The sequence below is a fragment of the Dermacentor silvarum genome, chromosome 1 (genome assembly GCF_013339745.2).
Source record: "Dermacentor silvarum isolate Dsil-2018 chromosome 1, BIME_Dsil_1.4, whole genome shotgun sequence".
NCBI classification, from domain to species: domain Eukaryota; kingdom Metazoa; phylum Arthropoda; class Arachnida; order Ixodida; family Ixodidae; genus Dermacentor; species Dermacentor silvarum.
Genome location: NC_051154.1, coordinates 219,977,079 through 219,998,987, shown reverse-complemented (window position 1 = coordinate 219,998,987; position 21,909 = coordinate 219,977,079). Strand labels below are relative to the sequence as shown.

Below are 21,909 nucleotides of genomic sequence, written 5' to 3'. Positions count from 1 at the left end.
GTTGGCTCACTGATATGCTATCTATCTGCCTACACTTACGGTATGGTGGAGCTTCAAGCAGATGTCATTTGAGGATAGTAAGAAATGAACAAATCTTATTTCGATCACAGTATTTATAGAAAAATTTTCCCTTTACCGCAAGTGGTGATCACAACTGTTAAAATCAAGGAAAACTGTCTTTTGGCATAAACTAAAAAAAAAAAGTTTTCTTCACACCAAAGAACTCCTGTTTTTTTCCGTTTAAAGAAACTTTTTGTAATAAAAATAGATATTTGCTGTTTTCTTGTTATTCCTTCATGTTTGTTTTTAACACTGCGAGTTCAACATTATTTGCCTAACTTTACCGGACCACGCGTTTTGGGCTTTTAAACGTGCCATGATCATGCACCGACACTTTTCTTATTCTCCATCACTCCCTTTGAGTGTCGAGAAAACGTTCGATAACAGAGCTTGAACACAAACGAATGAACGCAGAAGAGAAGCAGAGACATAGACTTTTATTAGATAAATAAATAAATGAATAAATACCAAACCCTATTGGGGTTCGGTCTGTTGCTTTGTCGAAGGTGGCTGGCTTCAGCATAGGAGAACGTAGAACAGAAATATATACCTGCCCACAGGGAGCGCATACGGAGGGAAGCAATGGGCTTTAAAATTTGCAGGCAAAAAAAAAAAAAAAGAAAGGTCTCACCGAGATTTGAACTCGGATCGCTGGATTCAAAGTCCAGAGTGCTAACCGTTACACCATGAGACCACATGCGCTTCCGACGCCGGGAATCGAACCCGGGCCTCTGGGTGAAAGCCAGATATCCTAGCCACTGGACCACGCCGGAACACGTGCAGAGGAGGTCAGTAACAGATGCAGACTCAGCGCTGTGGCGCTCGTGCCACTGCTCCCGCGTTCTTCGTCGTCGTCGTCGTCTTCCCACAGCTGGCTCCGTTGCCGCTCATCATTCCAGCGTAGAATGTCACTTCTGTCGTCGTAATGGGGAGGCCGCGTTTATGGGCAGTATGAGCCATTCATTACCTTACGTAACGGACAGATTTAATTTTGAAGCAATTTGATTTCGAAGAATCGCAAGCGGCAATGGGCGGGCGAATGCTGCTAACCACGTCGCCGAGCAAACTCGAGACATCGACCGCGAGCGACAACGGCGGACTGCGGGCATACCGTCAGTGACGTCGTTCTCTCCGTCGCCGCCGAACGTGTGTCTAACCTCATTAAGAAAACAACGACGTAACCAATAATTGAGAAATACTTTAACGAACGGTCGGCATTATTCCAGTGATAAACATCACTGTCGCCTTAAATGTGCGAACTTGACCGAAATAGACAAATTGGTCAAGTAATCGAACTTGCTCCCCCATCACGCAGATCCCATCGCATTGTTCACCCTCTTCAAGTTTTGCGTCCACGAGCCCGCACTACTACCTTTGTGAGTTGATTTTTTTTTTCACGAACAGCAACTGACTGGAACGGCTTTTCCCATCATATGGCTGACATGACCTGTCCATCAACATTTTCGACTGTTGTAAACTCCTGCATTTTATAAACCCCACCCTTTTGTAACACCCCAAATGGGGTCTTTAAGGAAAATAGAGTGATGGCGTGATGAGTGATTATATATGTGATGCTGTGGTCAAATCGAGTGGAAATCATTATTTTTTTTTATTTAAAGAATTTCTAACGCATTTAGTGGAACACCCGGTATAGCCATGCTGTGAGTGTCACTGTGAGTTCACTTTATTTGCCTAATTTTACCATTGCCACGCGTTTTGTGTTAACCAGCTCCGCTGGTTAACCATCTGTACGGAGTGCTTGGGCGGTGATTTTTTTTCTTTTGAAAATATTTATGAGATAAGTCAAAAGACGTGGAACAAAGGGAGGGAAAATGCGAGCTCCGACGTGTATAACTGAAAATATCATTCATATCGCGTTAGCGCAAGGAAGTTCATACTAGTGGAGGAAAATGGCGACTTTTTTTTTTCCCTTTTTCTTTTTTTCTTTCTTTTTTTTTTTAAAGCGGGAAACAGTCACGAATTATGAATTGTTGCGCCAGTGACGCTGCCTAGAGCTTATATCTACTTCTTCAGACTGCTATCTGCAATGCAGTACCTTTTCGCAAAACATTTAATGCCAAAAGCCATGCCCCCTCCCCTCGAAAGCGGAAACAGAAGTAAAAGAGAAAAGTTGCAGTTACGCCCGAAAGGCGAAGCATCGATTGCGATAGCAAATTGGTGGACAGCTATACGAAGTAAGGATAGTAGTTTTATCGGCCGTATAAACTTGTAAACCCAGGCTACGGTGGCTAGAAGGGGGAGGTGAGAGCAACGGCGGCGGCGGAGTGTTGCAAGCAATCATGACAGCAGCGGCGCCGCTGCAGTCGCCAGTAAGATCGCTCCCCGGGCGCGGAGGCACGGCGGTTGGTGCCGCGGGTTTCGAAGCGCGCGTTTCTGTTCGCAATTAGTGGTCGCATATTTGACATAACTAGCGTTAAGATAATGCCTACCGTACCTTGTTAGTAGAGGAAACAATAAATGACTAGCAGCTATCCTCTCATGAGTGGTCAAGTGTTAAAGATGCATTCGCTTCAGGCACGTCACGGTCGGCACGAATATCTTTTGTTCGTCTCGGTCGCACGCGTTCTACGTGCTTTCCCGAATCGTCGGGAGTGAACAAAATGATTTCAGCTAATGCGAAGAAGATTATGCTAGTGGTGTGGGTAAAGAAAGCTGCACCGATTTCTAGGCTCGCAGTGAAGAGCTCCTTAAGTCATTTTACTGCGACGCACTGCATCCTGCTCGTCAAATTGGTTAATACCAATATATGATGCTTTAGAAATAATTCCACGTAGGAGTTAAGTAAACAAGCTTAATTTAGTCACCAATGCGATGAACTAGAATGGTGGTGACCATGAAGAATACTCAAAAGGACGACATGCAGCACTTGATTATATGATTCAATATACGGGGTGTCCCAACTAACATGCAACAACATTTAAAAATATGCAAATGCCCCGTGGCTGGACAGAACGAAGGCAATGTTGTTTGCGTCGCTTGTAGATACTCAGATTATTTTTTTTGCATTCCGCCTAATTACATAATTAGTCTTAATTAATTAGTCAACTTATCAAATATAATTAGATGAAAAGTGTCCATCAGAAAATTGTAGAGCAACTTGAAAAACTACCGATACAGCTTTCTGTTGCTCAATACGTGCTGCATAAAAGTGTTTTTCCGAGGGTGAAAGAAGCCAGCGAATACACGCAAAGTGCCTCGAGCGGCTAGTCGCTCGCCAATTTTGCGTGTATTCGCTGGCTTCTTTCACCCTCGGAAAAACACTTTTATGCAGCGCGTATTGAGCAACAGAAAGCTGTATCGGTAGTTTTTCAAGTTGCTCTACAATTTTCTCATGGACACTTTTCATCTAATTATAATATTTGACAAGTTGACTAATTAATTAACACTAATTATGTAATTAGGCGGAATTCAAAAAAGAAATAATCTGAGTATCTAGAAGGCGACGGCAAACAACACTGCCTTGGTTCTGTCCAGCTACGGGGCATTTGCATATTTAAAAAATCTTGTTGCATGATAGTTGGGCCGGCTCTAAGCCCGGCCCTCCGGCGCCGACCGCCATATTGCCATGACATGTGTGACGTAATGTGCTGCATGAAACCGTGCCATCGTCTGCTACAAAAATGTCGCAGTTTCACCCGAAAGGCGAAGCATCAATTGCGATAGCAAATTAGTAGACAGCTATACGGAGTAAGGGTAGTAGTTTTATCAGCTGTATAAACCTGGACATGTGGCAGCACCAGCAACGAGCAGAAGTGTTGTCGACGCCGTCGGCGTTTTGCCCGCGTTCGCACCGAACGCGCGCGGCGTTGGTGACTGTTGCCGTGCCACTGGCGGCGGCTCAGAGGTTCTCGATTTTCGACGAGATCAGAACCGTACACTCGTCGAGCAGCGTCAGAAGTCTTTACCACCTTCTCGCCTCGCAACGTTTTTATATAAATACACATTTGGTGCCGCAGCAAAACGTCGCCTCCCCTCCCTCCTTCCCGTCCTCCCACGGCCTTTCGCGCGACGGAAGAAGCCACGTTTGCTCTCCGCCGTGCGTTCACTTCCCGTGAAAGCGCGCATCCCTCACGCGCTTTCACTCGCACATACAGCATACGGCGCGCGGCGACGATTTCATCGCCGTTGGACTTTACTTCGTGCTATCTGGAAATTCCTGCTATTCACACCAATTTCCACATGATAAAAATCAAGACTGCCCGAAATTTTCATTCATGGCATTAGTGCTCTCAGGCGTTTCCACATTTCACGACAGCGCTGTATGTAAGATGTAACTTTTAAGATGTTCCGTAAATTCCACTCACCGATAGAAGCATCTTGAAAAGTTCAGTAACATTTGAAACAAGCGATACATATACGAAGCAGAAAAGGCCGATGTGATAGGGTTTTCTTTAGCGAGGTACTACATAAGAAAACGCGATAGGCAACACTTATGCACAGTTCACTTCTGAGCACACGCACATCGCATCAAACGAGCACTTTTACGCCTACGCCCCCGCTGCGACACATCGGACATATATATCACGATTGTATCTTACGAACACACTTCGTAATAGCAAGAACACAGCTCGAACATCGCGGTCACCACGGCACATCGCAGCCGGCAAAACGGCTCACACGCAGTATAGCACACGAGGAATGACAGCAATAACGCAGCAATAAATTGTATCGCTACTGATTTTGGCATCACTTCTAAAGGTTGTAAAGGACTGACGTTCACCACTTCGCGGCAACGAATCGCGTACACAGAACACATACAAGTCACGTACTCTGGGTACGCCGATCGGACACTTTTCACTTCGCCACGCGCTGAACATGTGTCGTACTCAGAACGCACGTGTATTTGATGGACTTCTCAGTTGCAATGCACACACGAAGTACGGCGCAAAAGATCACGAAGTCTACAATTATTTCTTCCGACGCTCGCGTAAACACAACACACTTCCTGCGCTCCGTCTGTTTCTGTCGGCTATCGCACGCACTGATGAGGCTTGGGCGGGTACACAAGCTGGCTGCATTCGATAGCTATCTCTATGGGTGCTGGATAACCCTAGCAAAACAGACTGTTTCTGACGAGGCTGTAGCTTAGGCCTCGCGTCGCCGCTTACAGCAAGCGCTATGTTTGCCGTGATGACGTCATATACGCTGTCCGCCTCGGACCAGCCAATGAGAGACGAGCAGGCACGCGGATAGCAAAGCAGGCAAAGTTGAGACCGCTCGTCCGATCGGACAGCCGCAACTGCCATCCGCACCATGTCCACCCGCAGGCGGACGCGGGTGGAGCGGACGGGCGGATTAGCCAGCCGTTCACGGGAGAGGAAGTCCGGCGCTACTTCGTACAATGCAAATTGTTATGCGCGTAGATTGTTTGCTGGCATGCATGTCTCTCGGATCCGTACTCAACAAAACCTGTTGTTGCGTGGGGCATATGTAAACAAATGCCCGCGCACATGTGTCTGTGGCGCAAGGATGTTGTGCGATGTGCGCTTTGGTTGAACCTTTACTTGAATTTACATTATGCCCCGATACCGGTAAAAAAAATTAGCAAGTGAGTGAGGGACAACTTTGTTAATCGAAGGGGTGAATGGTAAAGGAGGCTAAGCTACGTAGGCTGCCAGGCTATGCTTCACGATGGCGTCTTCAGCTCGTGCCAGGACCCGTGCCTGGATGTCTCGGTCGGTGCTGGAGAGAAGGGCCTCCCATTAATCCTCGGTGGGGGGGGGGGGGGGTGGCAAGGCTGACGTTGCGCCAGGGCACTGCCATTCGGATGGGTCGGTGCGCGAACACGGTCGGCATCGCGTCTGGCCGCAGCCTCAGCTTCTTCACGGCTATCCCAAACTCGGCGACAAGCGCAAATCGCCCTTGTAGCTGTCTGGCGCGAAGTGTTCCGAGAACAAAAAAGCGTCAGATGAACGCCAGTCCTTCCTGCCCACATTCATCTCCCAAGCCTTACGCTTGACGGGCTCCTTGGGGAACCTGAAGAACGATACGGAGCACTCCTTGCTCCGTTCGCTATGGCATCCCACAGCGCTACATAGGCTCCGCGGTGGCATTGTTTCAGCCGCAGCAAGTTGAACAATTCCAATGGCAAGCTGAACAAAGCAGGTTTCCCGCATGCGCGCACAGCTGAAACACGGATTCTTCGCCGGAATATACATGCTCGATCGGCAAGCATGCAGCTTCTAACGTGACGGCTCGCGAGCGTGCCGGTTTTGCTGGACTTATGCCGTTCGAGTGTAAAAACAAAATCAATTACAAATTACGTGCTGGCTCAAATGCGCAAAAATTTTGCCAACGTGTTCTTGAACGCACAAGGATTACCTCACGCAATACAAATTATGATCGAAAATTGGTTGTCATGCCCCCTTTAAGTGTACTCTCACGAACCATTTCGACCAAGGAGCCGACAAGCACTCACCTTCGTGGCGTATTTACACCTTCGTGATATCTTGACGAGTTGCAGAAAAGGAAGAGAACAAAGACTACAAATATCCGTCTTTGGCCACATTCGAGCTGAGAGCAAAAAAAAAAAAAAAAAAAAAAAAAACAAGAAAAAACAAACAAACAAAAATAAAGAAAGGAATAGTGGGCTCGTCCGGGATTTAAACCCGGGACCTCTCGCACCCTAAGCGAGAATGATACCCTTAGACCAATAAGCCTTTCTTCTTTTTTTCTTTATTACCGGTTTGCCACTTACAAACACACAACTCATACAGACAAGGATACAATTATAATAAAAGACACCTGAGCCTTTTCATGGCTGGAGTGGGAAGTTAAAATGGCCTCAGAGAAGCCAGCTTATCAAGAACAGGTAACCAATCCGGTGGGTCACTCTTAATTTTGAGAACATCTCGTATGTACACACAGTATTCAATGAAGTTTTGCACTGCCGATCGTGCGTTTATATCCGCATTCCTGACCGCCATCCTCGTTTTCCATACACTGTGCAAGCACAACAGCATTAACATGTCACATGGCACGTCTTCTGTATCTACACATGGCAAAAGTCGGATACCAAATGGTGATATTGGCAACTCCTTTTTGACTGTCCGCTGAAGAATGTCCAACAGGAAAACAGCATCGTGACAGTCCAGAAAGATGTGCTCTATCGTTTCGGTATTCTGATATATCAAACAGTGCAATCCCCATGGAACAAAGATACTGTAATGAAGAAAAAGACGCACCTAGGCTCGGGCGCTCGGACTGCGGGCGCGGACAGAGAGAGGAAGACGACGAGGAGGATATAGAACCCCTGGCATCGCGTCCGCTCCAATGCCGTAATTGCTGGCGGTACGGCCATAGTATGGCAGGGTGTAAGTCTAAACAACGTTGTTGCGCATGTGGGGACGAACACGCTCAAAGTGATTGTAGTGCCCAAGAAGAGCGATGCTGTCTCTGTGATGGAAATCACCCAGCCGATTATTCTAACTGTTCTGTTAGGGCTCAAGAATTACAAGTGATTGAAATAATAGACCAACGACGCTGCTCTAGGATGGAGGCAATAAACATTGTGAAAGAAAGGGCATCTGGCTATGCGGGGATTATTGGCAGACAAAATCTTACCGCGGACCTATCACTTACTGCAACTATAGAGGCCGCTGTGGAAAAGGCAGTTACCAAAGCTATGGAACGGTTGGCAATGAGCCTGGGTGAATGTATCTCACAGGCCATCTCTAGTCATTTGTCTCATTTGATGCAAACTACCTGCTCAACTCCTGTGACAACGCAAACAGTTGATCCTGAGCACCAAGCTAGTCATAAAAGCTCAGATACCATTCCTTCCAATGATGATATTGAACCTTCCACTTCATCTTCCAAGGGCCCTACAACTGGTAATCTGATTAACACAGATTTGGAAATGACAGAGGTGGAACTAAATTCTCGAGCATATAAAAGAACCATGTCTTCTATCAATGAAGACTCTTCCCCCGGTCCTCACTCAAAAGCTAAGAAAAGTCAGTCCAGTGCTGTGCTAAAGCAAAGCATTCTACAGAAGGCAGTTTCGGCTGCTGCACTTTCCAAAACATAGGATCGCTAAAAGTGCTTCAGTGGAACTGCCGCTCTTTATACTCTGCTTCAGTAGATTTATCTTGTCTAACTTCTCAACTTAATCCTGATTTAATTATGCTACAAGAAACGTGGCTAAATTCTGCGAAATCTTCTCAAATAAAATTCTACAGATCATTTCGTTTAGACCGTCCTACAAGAGGTGGCGGATTAATTACACTCATTTCATCTAGAATTTGCCATAAGGCTAAAATTTCATTTCAAGTTTCTACTCCAGAGTGTGAAATCCTAGCGATAGAGCTAGTTCTTCCTGGATGTTGTCCCTTCACCGTAGTTAATGCATATTTTCCATCTGGCGTACAGGACATTAGCACACTGGATAGTGTTATTAACTCTTGCGGACGTGAAATTCTAATCGCAGGTGATTTCAATTCTCACCATATCTCATGGGGTTTAAGAACAGATTTGTGCGGCACCCGATTATGGAACTGGTCGTTGGACAATCGGCTAACGTGTGTTAACTCCGGATCTATTACGTTTGTGCGAGGTCAATCTTACTCTTCAATAGATCTTACATTCTGTGGCCCGAGTCTTTCCGTAACTTCTTGGTCGACTGTTGAGTGTTCCACAAACAGTGATCACCTTCCAATAGTATTTGAAGTTGCCCGTCCTGTAAAATTTATGAGTGACCAGGTTCGAACTTTTATAAACTACGACATTTTTAAAAAATGCTTACGAAATGCCCTTTCATCTCTGTCTGATGCGCCTACAGAACAAAAAACCACGATTATTTGTTCTGCTTTGGAAAACTCTCAAAAAAAGGCTCAATTTGAGATTAGATTGAATAAAAGAAATTCTTACAGCCCTTGGTGGAATGAAGAATGCACCCGAGACTACAGAAAGAGAAAAGCTGCTTGGAAAAAATTATTACATAACCAGAGTCCGCAAAATTGGAGTGACTACAAATTTTTTCGAGCAGTCTTTAAACATACAGTTTCAAAAGCCAAAGATGAATTCGACTGTAAGCATTTTGATTTCCTGTCTAACAATAAAAATAGGCGCGCATTGTTCCGATTTCTCCGCAGTAGAAAAGTTCTTCCGCGTAAAATTAATATTGACTCTATAATCTTAAGTAGCGATGAAATAAAACAATCACTAGAAGAAATTGCGAAGGGATTAGAGCTTAGATTTTCTTCCGTATTGCCAAGTTGTTCTCGCTTACGTAGGGCATCACATGATTTTACAGAAATCTCCATGTTGGAATTGGCTGAAATTGTGGAGCGGCTTCCAGATTCAGCTCCCGGCGGAGATGGGGTAACATCTGCTATGATCAGAATCTTATTTAAGGAAGCTTCTAATGACCTTTTAGCTGTTGTAAATTATTCAATTCGGTTTTCATGGATTCCGTCTGCGTGGAAAATCGCTAAAATCATCCCAATTCTTAAAAATCATGGGGAAGGATATACAATAGGTAATATTAGACCAATTGCCCTAACTTCAAATTTGGTTAAATTAATCGAAAGAATTCTATATGCCCGTATGATTAAATTTATACAGAACAAAGACTTGCTTAGCCCCTGCCAAATTGGATTCCGACCATCATGTTCCATTTGGCATGCTCACGTGGACTTAGAAAGTAGAATAAAATTAGCACGGCGACAGAGGCAAATAGGTGCTCTCGTGACGTTAGACATTTCCAAAGCATACGACAGCGTTGAACACTTAATCGTATTAGATATATTGCGAAGTCTAGAGATTCCAAATTATTTTTCAAACTGGATTGATGAATTTTTAAACGGAAGAACATTTTACTGCTCTCTAAGAGGCTTTTCCTCGAGTATTTATAATCAATCACGTGGTGTTCCTCAAGGAGCTGTCACTTCACCATTACTTTTTAACATTGTGATGTGTTCCATTCCTCTTCATCAAGATGTACAAACATACGTATACGCAGATGACATTGCTTTCTTCGCATCAGACAGTGATATCCACTCTCTATATTATCGACTACAGAACTACCTCTATGCCATAGAAACCTGGTTAAACAAAATTCGCCTTTCACTTAACGTTAGAAAATGCTCGATATTGGTTTTCCCTCTTAACAATCCTGTTAACATATCGCTATCTTATCGCCTCGAGACTATACCTCAAGTGGAGTCTGTGAAATATTTAGGTCTAGTATATGACGGTTCCCTCAGCTGGCTCGGCCATATTGACCAAATAGTTAAAAAAGGAGTGAGAGCCGTTGGTATGCTTCGTAAGCTGTGCAACAGTCGGTCCGGAATGCGGAGAGATCCACTTTTAATGATATATAAAATGTATGTGCGGCCCATTTTAGATTTTGGATGTGTATTATTTTCCGGTGCGCCAGCTTATAAATTACGTCCCCTTGTTCTGCTTGAGCGGGAAGCCCTACGACTGTGTTGTGGATTACCCAAATGTGTTGCCAATAACATACTACACCAAGAAGTCAGGTTGCCCTCAATATTGTGTAGATTTCGTTTACTGACGGTGCAAACAATCTTAAAATTGTATGAATCCCCTATTACAAGATTAGAATACATATTCATTTCCCAGCCTGCACTATTCTTCGGAATACACTGGCCTCGTTTTCATACACCCCAGGTGGTCTTCGTACAAACATTATTCAATCCCTTAAATGTACGTATCTGGGAGGTGCCGCCTATTTGTGATGTGCGAGAAAACCTACAAATCATATATGATGACATCTACCCAAACAACGCAAAACTCCTTTCTTATAATATATTAAACGGCCTATTACATGACCATTTATTAAGTTTATCAATAAGTACGGTCATTGCGACAGACGCCTCACAGTGTGAAGAAAAATCTGGAATTGGCATTTTCTCTCCTGCTATAAATTGGTCATTCGCAATCAGGATTCCGGACTTCTTTTCCGTATTTCTGGCTGAATTTCTAGCTGTAGTTCTAGCCCTACGCAAACTAAATTCATCAATATCAGCGGTAGTAATAATAACAGATTCTTTATCTTTATGTTCCTCGCTCACAGCAGATAGTGTCACTAACCTTTTACGTACATTTCATTTTCTAGTGCCTGCCCACATAAATTTAATTAGATTGCTTTGGGTGCCTGGACATAAAGGATTAGTCATGAACGAAATGGCTGACAGTCTCGCGAGAGCGGCCCTCAGTGGCCCTGTATTACGATTACTTCCTACAATAGCTTACCTAACGACTACTAGATTCAGGAGATATTCAATTATTCAAGACTTCTTGAACCCGGCTGTAGCTAATTTCTCAGAATATCGACACCTCCTATTCCCTTGGCCCAAAAATTCCTTTCACACCAGAAAAACTGAAGTCATCTTTACCCGATTACGTTGTCGGGTACCAATATTAAACTTCTATCGTCACAGGGCTGGTATGGTGCCCTCCCCTCTGTGCCCATTCTGTGGAGAAGATGAAACAATAGATCATTTTTTCATATTCTGCCGACGTTTTTCTTCTTTAAGGAAAAATATTCTAGAATCAAAATTTACACAGCTTGGTTTAAGCTTTTCTATTCTAAACATCCTTTCTTTAGGAACCTCCTCTCTTGGAAAGTGCCACAGGGATATTTGCTCAGCCGTGGAGGAATTTATAAATGCTTCAAATAGATTTTCTTGAATTCTTAAATATTTTATTTTTGTTCATTTTCTCCATTTAGCTTTACCGATTTTAGTATTAAAAAGATTGCCTAATCCCACCCAAATCTTGGCCAATCCCCCGCAGTGGGTATGCGCCATCAGATAAGGCATACCATACCATACCAAGAACAGCTGGTCCAGGAACGGGTGCTGTCTCGGTGTCTCTCCTTTACAATGGCGCAGTCTACAATGAACCTGCCTTAAGGCGTTTCCAGCTTAAGTGTTCCTCGCACGGTCCTTCCCAGGAACGCCGTCCACGCTTCCTTCGGTATGGAGACCGCCACCCTACGCAAGTACCCATTGCACCGTCCGGGGATGGCGTCTAAGCCTCCTCGGCGGCTCTCGGACAGGAATATACCGATGCCCTCGTCCACGCCATCGCCGAGCTGACACAACAGGTGCAGGGTATGACGACCGCCTTCGCATCCTTCAGCGGTTGCGTCCTGCCTGGGAACGCAGTCCACGCTTCCCTGCAGCCGGCGTTCGTGGACATACCGACGTTTCGCGGCTTGCAAGACGACGTCATCCTTTGGGTTCACAACATCAATGCCCTGGGTGATCGTCATGCCTGGCCAGACCACACAAGATGGCTGGTTGCCGCGAAACGACTCTGCGGTGCCGCCAAGGCATAGGACAACTACGCAGGCATTAAACTTGGGTCGTGGCCTGAATGGAGTGCAGCTCTGATTACTGCTTTCGGCCCGCTCACGTATGCCTGCGTCGAGCCCGGCCAGCAGTGCTCTACGGCCGGAGCTCCTGAGGAGCACCACCTTGACGCGGCAGTAGTTCCCTGCAGCGCCTCGCCATGGAGGCCCGCCGGCTGCCCCCCCGCAGAAGCCGGCTCCTCGAGTGTCGTCGTCGGCCCCATCGCAGACGGTGGGAAGCGCATGGCGACGCCCGCTCCCGCTTCGAGTCACCACCGAGCGGCAAATCACAAACCGGCGTCATAGGCTGCACTGCTACCCATAAGCACGCAGCAGAACACCACTGCTACTTCGACTTGGCATTCTTCTGGCACCCGGGATTCAGTGTCCGCGAGGGTTTTGGCAGATTGCCTCGCCACCTGCCCCGCTGTAGAGCCAGAATGCGAGCCAGTTTTACCACCATGGGTCTCGGACTCTGCGTCTACCACTTCCGACCGCTTTACCATTACTTCCAGAGACGGAGACCACTTTCGCTCCGCAGCCGTCAGCGAAACGGTTCCGAAACGCATCAACGCCAGGGTGCATGGAGGCGCCGACGCTATCACTCCAGGAACCCGACCTACCCACGGATCGTGGCAGGGAGATGCTTCCTGACTCGTCGGAGCCACATCGTTGCATGTCCACGGAGTCGTTCGCCGAATTTGCTGCCATTCACAGTGCACTGAGAGAGGCCTCGCTGAAGGTCATCATCGCCAGAGAGCTGCCCGCACGCGAAAGACGCGTAGCACGCGCAAGACACCGAAAGAGGCACGCAAGAGACCAGTCGCGCAATGCTCGCGGTTTTTTGTCATGCGCGGCTGATTCGCGCGCAACTACGAGCCTCGTTCATTTTGCGGCAACGTTGCGAAGAAGTAGGCGACGCCTGAGCAGAGCGGTTGCTCATTGTGCACGACCTCCTGCTCTACGTGTCCAATTGCGACGGGATATGCGTCGACGAGACATGCGACCTGATCGTAACACGCAGTGCCGACCCCCAGAGACGCTGGTTGCGCACAGGACGGCTTTCCCTGGTTTCCATAATCAGCGTGTCCTCACAACCATCTGAGCTATCTTCGGCAGCGTGGCCGACTGTAATGAAGAAAAAGACGCACCTAGGCTCATGCGCTCGGACTGCGGGCGCGGACAGAGAGAGGAAGACGACCAGGAGGATATAGAACAGCTGGCCCAGGAACGGGTGCTGTCTCGGTGTCTCTCCTTTACAATACCTTTACTTTCAAGCCACGCTTTTACAGGGAGCGTGCCTGTGTGCAGTTGAAAAAAAAAAGATTTTGACGACGCTCTTACTGGCATTTTCCGAACTCGTTTTAAAACGTCACGTTCTTGTCCTAGTTGATAGATGGAGCGGTATAACGGTGTTGGCAAAAATACATCAACTAGATTATTGTATAATCGTTTACGCGCAACTGTTCCCAGGTATTCTAAGAAAAATTGCGGCTTCAGTACTTGGTATGCTAAGACAATTTCGCGCCAAAAGCTACTCAGTGTTCCACGTGTCTCTGCGTTTGACGACACAATACATCCCGGAATACGATTACACAGTTTAACGTGTATTACAGCATGCAAGAAAATATCTCTTTGGCTTCGCAAAAAGAAAAATCTTGAAACAATTTGTTTCAATAACAAATGACACAGACCAAGTCCTTCGTTTCGCATGGAAAGGAGCAAGTTTGACTGACTGGTGCGTTCCCATGTAGAATTCCATATATAGGTGGCAAACACTCTGTGTAATTTCTGGACACAAATTCTGCTCATACTGAACACTTGAACTACCTAAAACACTTTTGCAACAAAAATATATTACAGACTGTTGCGCGTGAAAACATAGACAAGTTATGGCCTCCCCATTCTTCAGACTGGTCCTTGAGCCTGTCTATCTCTCCTGCACAGTATTCTGTAGTATTTCTATAATGCTGAAGAGGCACCCCGAAGTAACTAGCAGGAATACTTGCCCATCGCATATTTGCATACGCCTCCGGCGCTTCCCCCCAATTTCCATGCCAAATGCCAAGAGATTTATCCCAGCTAATGGCACTTCCGGTAGCACTGCAGAATGCCGTAGCTTCCTTAACAGCTTCTTTAATACTGTCCTCGTCTCTGCAGAATATGGCAATATCATCTGCATATGCCAGTATCTTCACTGGTGTAATAGGAATAACCATGCACCCTTTCATTTCTTAGAACGTTTAAACATAAGGGTTCCAAATAAAGTGCAAAAAGAAGAGACGAGCACGCGTACCCTTGTTTTATACCTGACAGGACTGGAATGTTTTCACTTAACGTGTTGTTGATTTTAAGGTTTACGGTACACTCTTCATACACCATTTTGATGCCTTTAGTGATGACACTTCCTACATTACAATGTTCTAATACTAAATGTAATATGCCATGATTAACCCTGTCAAATGCTTTCTGAAGATCCAGTTGTATCATAGCTATGTTGTCACGATTTATGTCACCGCATTCTAGGATAGTTCTAGCGGTGTGTATATTTGTGTAAATTGTCCTTCCTTTGATGCCCCATGTCTGGTGAGGTAGTACAAGGTGTGTGATAACGCTCTGCAATCTCTTGGCTAGCACCTTTGTAAATATCTTAGTCTACATTGGTGGGGCTTATTGGTAGATAGGCCTCAACAGCCATCAATTTCCTGGGATCATGTGATTTGGGAATGAGTACTACATGGCATTTTCTAAACGATAAAGGTACCCTTTTTCAATCACAGCACTCATCTATCACGCGATGTAACGCTTAATTGTGCCAATTCTTTCTTGAAGGTTTTGTAAATGGCCGCACCTAGTCCATCAGGCCCCGGTGCCTTGCTGGTGTTTAGCTCATCAATGGCCTGTTCTACCTCATGCAGACTAATTGACCGTTGAAGCGTTTCTCTCACATCCTTAGGAAACTGGGCTACCGGAATCCAGAATCGCGAGAGGGGATAACCGCCATCCCCAAAGAAATTGCCAACAGGTTAAGAATACCCCCCATCCCAAGAAACATGCACCCCACACACAACGAAGAACGCAGGAGAAGCAGAGTCCAAAGACTCCAAAGCTCCCTCCTCCAAAAACAAGGAGTAGTGTACATCGATGTGGCAGAGTACCCAGAAGGGCATTACGCTGCAGTAGTAGTGAGCGGCAAAGGCGAGCTAATCTCGAGCTGTAGCGTGAGACAATCTTCACCAGAGGAGGCAGAGATGGCGGCGATTGCCCTGGCAATCACAAACCCATCAACCAGAATAATCATCACCGATTCTAAAACTGTAATCAAAGCCTATGACACTGGTAAGGTGTCCAAAGAGGCCTCCAACTCTGGTATTTATCTACTAAATCATATGATAGATACACACGGTCCAATGGTGCGTGACTTACACCCTGAAAGTGAGTGTAAGTCACGTCCCGGTCCCCCCGAAAACACTCCGTGATGTCTTCTAATTCAAATTTGCTTATAATCTGCGCCAGGATGTAGCTGCTTTTGTTATAAACAACGCGTCGCGTAGACCTATCCTTGGCATTCAATACGCAATTGAAATCAGCCACACTGGCTACTGTTTTGTTTGCAAAGTAGTGTTGCCTGAAATTACAAAAGAAATTTGCCCTCTCTTCTACTGTATTAGGCGCATAAACGCACAACACGCGCCAGTGGACATCGCAATAGCTGAAGTCGCAAACGACAAGTCGGCCAGAAGCGCATGAAAAGTAACCTTCTATATGACAAGCCCTGGGCGGTTCTTCACGAACAATACATACCCAACCAACGTCCCTAAGGCGTGGCTCACTGCGGCAAATATAGTACTTATACGTGAACCTCTGGACCATGCTCTCGGTCTCCTCCTCGCCGTCTACCTTGGTTTCTTGCACGGCTAAAGCGTCGAGGTCTTGGTCCACTAGTAGTCGGTACACCTGACTGTTTCCTTTTGGCGGCCAGACCTCGAACGATTAGCGTGCCGAGGCTAAGCGACGGGTTGGAAGCCATTAGTGATACAAAAAGGAGGGGAGAAGGCCCGGAGCATGGTGCTCACCTTAACGTCTAGTAGTCCGCTAGACGCCTCCGTGGCCATCCGGTGGCCGTCAGTCGAGTTCGTCTGGGATCGGTTTCGCGGCGGGCCTACGATCGGCCTCCAGGTTCGGCTTAGGCTTGAGGGTCGAGCGCCTTCCGGACATCGTCTTAGCGAGCGGAGCCTCAGAGTCACCACCGGCCTTTCCGTCGACTTTCTCGTCCTGATGCAGGGACCTCTTGACCGATGCCGAGATGACCTCGACGCGGGCGTTGGTAGGGGCCGTGTTGTCTTCCGCTCCCTGCGTAGCGTCAGTAGCCTTCTGGGGGCTCATTTTCTGCCGGTGTCTCCGTCCCGCTACCGAGAGTTGCTGCTGGCTCCTTGGGGGGAGGGACATCATCCCATCCTCCTTTCGTCGGGGTGGTCGTCCCGCTCGCTTCTGCCGCCGCGTTGCCGCTTTCGGCTCCCTTGGCCGTGTCCTCCGCCTCGATCACGTCCATCATGTGTTCTGATGTCAACGGTTCGCTCTCCATCGAACCCGCGACTACTGCGTAAGAGCGTACACAGTCCGCGTCGACGTGGCCGAAAAGCCTGCACCTGAAGCAACGGGGAACCTCACATTCTCGTTGAACGTAGCCAGAACCCTTACAGCGCAGACACTGCATAGGGTGACCCGGGGCAACTACAAGCGCGAGCTCGCCGGCAACGCGTATCTGGTGGGGCAAGTCGTCGACCTTCAACCCAGTCTTCAGCTGCAGTAGCACTGCTCGAGTCGTTGAGCCCTTGTCGGAGACACCATCCACTCGCCAGCGCTCGCGGGTCACCTCGGTCACTTTGTCAAATGAAGCCAGCGCCGTTTTCACGTCCTCGTCTTCCACTCCATCCAGAAGCCAGTGGAGACGCCGCTTCACCTGTTGTTCCTTCGTGTCGATTACCAGGCAGCGACGCCCTTTAAGCGCAGCCAGCTTTTTGGAAGCTTCGCCTGTGTTCATCGTCACCGCGCACACATGGTTTATTTGGTACGCTCCAAGGGCGACGACGCCCGAGAGCATACCAACAGCTTGAAGCGCGTCCCGAAAATGTCCTACACGGAACGGGCGAACACGAGTGTCACCGTGCAAAAACACCGTATTTAATACGATGCGTCCGTTTGGTAGTCGTGGCAAAATAATCTGGTAGCCCTTATCTTCCTCAGTCAAAAGCCGCATTTGCCGCTCTACTGGAGCCCATGATCCCGCAATCCGTTTAGCTTGGAAGCCGGAAGCAGAATGAGACCAACAAGCCGACACGAAATCACTCTCATTGCGTGTTTACACTTTCGTGATATCTTGACGGGCTTCATAAAAGGAAGAAGACAAATACTACGACTATCAAGCTTTGGTCGCATTCGGGCTGAGAGCAAAAAAAAAAAAAAGGAACAGTGGGCTCGTCCGGGATTTGAACCCGGGACCTCTCGCACCCTAAGCGAGAATCATACCCCTAGACCAACGAGCCGACATGAAATCGCTCTCATTGCGTGTTTACACCTTCTTGATATCTTGGCGGGCTTCAGAAAAGGAAGAGGACAAAGACTACGACTATCAGGCTTTGGTCACATTCGGGTTGAGAACAAAAAAAAAAAAAGGAATAGTGGGCTCGTCCGGGATTTCAACCCGGGACCTCTCGCACCCTAAGCGAGAATCATACCCCTAGACCAACGAGCCAACATGAAATCACTCTCATTGCGTGTTTACACCTTCGTGATATCTTGGCGGGATTCAGAAAAGGAAGAAGACAAAGACTACGATCCGTATTTGGTCGCATTCGGGCTGAGAGCAAAAAAAAAAAAAAAAAAAGGAATAGTGGGCTCGTCCGGGATTTTAACCCGGGACCTCTCGCACCCTAAGCGAGAATCATACCCCTAGACCAACGAGCCAACATGAAATCACTCTCATTGCGTGTTTACACCTTCGTGATATCTTGGCGGGATTCAGAAAAGGAAGAAGACAAAGACTACGATCCGTATTTGGTCGCATTCGGGCTGAGAGCAAAAAAAAAAAAAAAAGGAATAGTGGGCTCGTCCGGGATTTTAACCCGGGACCTCTCGCACCCTAAGCGAGAATCATACCCCTAGACCAACGAGCCAACATGAAATCACTCTCATTGCGTGTTTACACCTTCGTGATATCTTGGCGGGATTCAGAAAAGGAAGAAGACAAAGACTACGATCCGTATTTGGTCGCATTCGGGCTGAGAGCAAAAAAAAAAAAAAAAAGGAATAGTGGGCTCGTCCGGGATTTGAACCCGGGACCTCTCGCACCCTAAGCGAGAATCATACCCCTAGACCAACGAGCCAACATGAAATCACTCTCATTGCGTGTTTACACCTTCGTGATATCTTGGCGGGATTCAGAAAAGGAAGAAGACAAAGACTACGATCCGTATTTGGTCGCATTCGGGCTGAGAGCAAAAAAAAAAAAAAAGGAATAGTGGGCTCGTCCGGGATTTGAACCCGGGACCTCTCGCACCCTAAGCGAGAATCATACCCCTAGACCAACGAGCCAACATGAAATCACTCTCATTGCGTGTTTACACCTTCGTGATATCTTGGCGGGATTCAGAAAAGGAAGAAGACAAATACTACGATCCGTATTTGGTCGCATTCGGGCTGAGAGCAAAAAAAAAAAAAAAAAAGGAATAGTGGGCTCGTCCGGGATTTTAACCCGGGACCTCTCGCACCCTAAGCGAGAATCATACCCCTAGACCAACGAGCCAACATGAAATCACTCTCATTGCGTGTTTACACCTTCGTGATATCTTGGCGGGATTCAGAAAAGGAAGAAGACAAAGACTACGATCCGTATTTGGTCGCATTCGGGCTGAGAGCAAAAAAAAAAAAGGAATAGTGGGCCCGTCCGGGATTTGAACCCGGGACCTCTCGCACCCTAAGCGAGAATCATACCCCTAGACCAACGAGCCAACATGAAATCACTCTCAATGCGTGTTTACACGTTCGTGATATCTTGGCGGGATTCAGAAAAGGAAGAAGACAAATACTACGATCCGTATTTGGTCGCATTCGGGCTGAGCAAAAAAAAAAAAAGGAATAGTGGGCCCGTCCGGGATTTGAACCCGGGACCTCTCGCACCCTAAGCGAGAATCATACCCCTAGACCAACGAGCCAACATGAAATCACTCTCATTGCGTGTTTACACCTTCGTGATATCTTGGCGGGATTCAGAAAAGGAAGAAGACAAATACTACGATCCGTATTTGGTCGCATTCGGGCTGAGAGCAAAAAAAAAAAAGGAATAGTGGGCCCGTCCGGGATTTGAACCCGGGACCTCTCGCACCCTAAGCGAGAATCATACCCCTAGACCAACGAGCCAACATGAAATCACTCTCATTGCGTGTTTACACCTTCGTGATATCTTGGCGGGATTCAGAAAAGGAAGAAGACAAATACTACGATCCGTATTTGGTCGCATTCGGGCTGAGAGCAAAAAAAAAAAAAAAGGAATAGTGGGCCCGTCCGGGATTTGAACCCGGGACCTCTCGCACCCTAAGCGAGAATCATACCCCTAGACCAACGAGCCAACATGAAATCACTCTCATTGCGTGTTTACACCTTCGTGATATCTTGGCGGGATTCAGAAAAGGAAGAAGACAAAGACTACGATCCGTATTTGGTCGCATTCGGGCTGAGAGCAAAAAAAAAAAAAAAAAAAGGAATAGTGGGCTCGTCCGGGATTTTAACCCGGGACCTCTCGCACCCTAAGCGAGAATCATACCCCTAGACCAACGAGCCCTTTTTTTTTCTTTATTGCCGAAATAACACGTTACAGGGAACAAAACGTGGCAGCCAGACTTTGGCTACCGCGGCATTAAAATCTTTTCATACAAGCCAACACATCAAATACAGGGATCCAGTCTGGTGGATCGGCTAGAGCACGATACACATCTCGCACACGCACAACACTTTCGATAAAATGTTCGCGAACAGGGCGTACATTTTCATCAGCATGCCGATATTCCATTCTCGTTTTCCACAAGGCGTGGAGTCCCAGGACCATGATCAAATCGTACGGAATATCCTCGGATACGTCTACCGGCAAGAAACGAATGCCATATGGGTCAAGGGGTAATTGTTTCTTTAATGTGCGCTGAAGCACATCCCAGTGAAAGATTGGGTCCCAACAATCTAGAAATGCGTGCTCGATCGATTCTGGTTTCTTGCATGAGGAGCAGTCAGTAGTGCAGGGTACAAAGATGCCTTTATCTTTAAGCCAGGTTTTAACAGTGAGTGTGTTCGTGTGCAACTGAAAGAAGAAGGTTTTAACTGATGGTTGTATAGGCATTTTCTTTACTCGTTTGAGCACATCCTGTCCTGGGCCTCCGCTATGTGGGATACGGTACAAGGGCTCTGGGAGCATGTTTTCCACTAGGTCCTTATATAGTTTTTCCTTCCTAACATTAAATAAATACTCTAAAGAAAATCGTGCGTTCAGCAACCTGAACGAGAGAACCACTTCGCGTAGGTACCCGGTTACAGAACCGTTAATCATTTCACGCGACGACACTATAAGTTCCGGGAGTAGTCGCCGCAGCCTCATTTGCATGACAGTACGGAGGAACTGGGGATTTTGATCCCGTAAATACACAAATCGTGACACAACCTGTCTCAAAAACAAATGAACAAGACCAAGCCCTCCTTTCTTAACACGGCGAAACAAATTCGTTCGGCTAGTCGACATGAAATCACTCTCATTGCGTGTTTACACGTTCGTGATATCTTGGCGGGCTTCAGAAAAGGAAGAAGACAAAGACTACGATCCGTATTTGGTCGCATTCGGGCTGAGAGCAAAAAAAAAAAGGAATAGTGGGCCCGTCCGGGATTTGAACCCGGGACCTCTCGCACCCTAAGCGAGAATCATACCCCTAGACCAACGAGCCGACATGAAATCACTCTCATTGCGTGTTTACACTCTCGTGATATCTTGGCGGGCTTCAGAAAAGGAAGAAGACAAAGACTACGATCCGTATTTGGTCGCATTCGGGCTGAGAGCAAAAAAAAAAAGGAATAGTGGGCCCGTCCGGGATTTGAACCCGGGACCTCTCGCACCCTAAGCGAGAATCATACCCCTAGACCAACGAGCCAACATGAAATCACTCTCATTGCGTGTTTACACCTTCGTGATATCTTGGCGGGCTTCAGAAAAGGAAAAGGACAAAGACTACGACTATCAGGCTTTGGTCACATTCGGGTTGAGAACAAAAAAAAAAAAAAAAAGAATAGTGGGCTCGTCCGGGATTTGAACCCGGGACCTCTCGCACCCTAAGCGAGAATCATACCCCTAGACCAACGAGCCGACATGAAATCACTCTCATTGCGTGTTTACACGTTCGTGATATCTTGGCGGGCTTCAGAAAAGGAAGAAGACAAAGACTACGATCCGTATTTGGTCGCATTCGGGCTGA

The 21,909-nt window shown here is 46.9% G+C and overlaps 17 non-coding genes across 17 annotated transcripts; all 17 read right to left on the bottom strand.

Annotated features, from left to right (window-relative positions):
* Positions 1-682: 682 nt before the first annotated feature.
* On the bottom strand, positions 683-754 carry Trnaq-uug (transfer RNA glutamine (anticodon UUG)). Its single transcript has one exon. It is a non-coding gene; the product is annotated as a tRNA-Gln (tRNA).
* Positions 755-762: 8 nt separating this feature from the next.
* On the bottom strand, positions 763-833 carry Trnae-uuc (transfer RNA glutamic acid (anticodon UUC)). The gene has a single exon. It is a non-coding gene; the product is annotated as a tRNA-Glu (tRNA).
* A 17,041-nt stretch (positions 834-17,874) lies between these two features.
* On the bottom strand, positions 17,875-17,946 carry Trnap-agg (transfer RNA proline (anticodon AGG)). Its single transcript has one exon. It is a non-coding gene; the product is annotated as a tRNA-Pro (tRNA).
* A 137-nt stretch (positions 17,947-18,083) lies between these two features.
* Positions 18,084-18,155, bottom strand: Trnap-agg (transfer RNA proline (anticodon AGG)). The gene has a single exon. It is a non-coding gene; the product is annotated as a tRNA-Pro (tRNA).
* Positions 18,156-18,295: 140 nt separating this feature from the next.
* On the bottom strand, positions 18,296-18,367 carry Trnap-agg (transfer RNA proline (anticodon AGG)). Its single transcript has one exon. It is a non-coding gene; the product is annotated as a tRNA-Pro (tRNA).
* Positions 18,368-18,504: 137 nt separating this feature from the next.
* Positions 18,505-18,576, bottom strand: Trnap-agg (transfer RNA proline (anticodon AGG)). Its single transcript has one exon. It is a non-coding gene; the product is annotated as a tRNA-Pro (tRNA).
* A 138-nt stretch (positions 18,577-18,714) lies between these two features.
* Positions 18,715-18,786, bottom strand: Trnap-agg (transfer RNA proline (anticodon AGG)). The gene has a single exon. It is a non-coding gene; the product is annotated as a tRNA-Pro (tRNA).
* A 136-nt stretch (positions 18,787-18,922) lies between these two features.
* Trnap-agg (transfer RNA proline (anticodon AGG)) lies at positions 18,923-18,994 on the bottom strand. The gene has a single exon. It is a non-coding gene; the product is annotated as a tRNA-Pro (tRNA).
* Positions 18,995-19,133: 139 nt separating this feature from the next.
* Trnap-agg (transfer RNA proline (anticodon AGG)) lies at positions 19,134-19,205 on the bottom strand. Its single transcript has one exon. It is a non-coding gene; the product is annotated as a tRNA-Pro (tRNA).
* Positions 19,206-19,338: 133 nt separating this feature from the next.
* On the bottom strand, positions 19,339-19,410 carry Trnap-agg (transfer RNA proline (anticodon AGG)). Its single transcript has one exon. It is a non-coding gene; the product is annotated as a tRNA-Pro (tRNA).
* A 132-nt stretch (positions 19,411-19,542) lies between these two features.
* Positions 19,543-19,614, bottom strand: Trnap-agg (transfer RNA proline (anticodon AGG)). Its single transcript has one exon. It is a non-coding gene; the product is annotated as a tRNA-Pro (tRNA).
* A 133-nt stretch (positions 19,615-19,747) lies between these two features.
* On the bottom strand, positions 19,748-19,819 carry Trnap-agg (transfer RNA proline (anticodon AGG)). The gene has a single exon. It is a non-coding gene; the product is annotated as a tRNA-Pro (tRNA).
* Positions 19,820-19,955: 136 nt separating this feature from the next.
* Trnap-agg (transfer RNA proline (anticodon AGG)) lies at positions 19,956-20,027 on the bottom strand. Its single transcript has one exon. It is a non-coding gene; the product is annotated as a tRNA-Pro (tRNA).
* Positions 20,028-20,167: 140 nt separating this feature from the next.
* Positions 20,168-20,239, bottom strand: Trnap-agg (transfer RNA proline (anticodon AGG)). Its single transcript has one exon. It is a non-coding gene; the product is annotated as a tRNA-Pro (tRNA).
* A 1,073-nt stretch (positions 20,240-21,312) lies between these two features.
* Positions 21,313-21,384, bottom strand: Trnap-agg (transfer RNA proline (anticodon AGG)). Its single transcript has one exon. It is a non-coding gene; the product is annotated as a tRNA-Pro (tRNA).
* A 132-nt stretch (positions 21,385-21,516) lies between these two features.
* On the bottom strand, positions 21,517-21,588 carry Trnap-agg (transfer RNA proline (anticodon AGG)). The gene has a single exon. It is a non-coding gene; the product is annotated as a tRNA-Pro (tRNA).
* A 140-nt stretch (positions 21,589-21,728) lies between these two features.
* Trnap-agg (transfer RNA proline (anticodon AGG)) lies at positions 21,729-21,800 on the bottom strand. Its single transcript has one exon. It is a non-coding gene; the product is annotated as a tRNA-Pro (tRNA).
* Between the last annotated feature and the right edge of the window lie 109 nt (positions 21,801-21,909).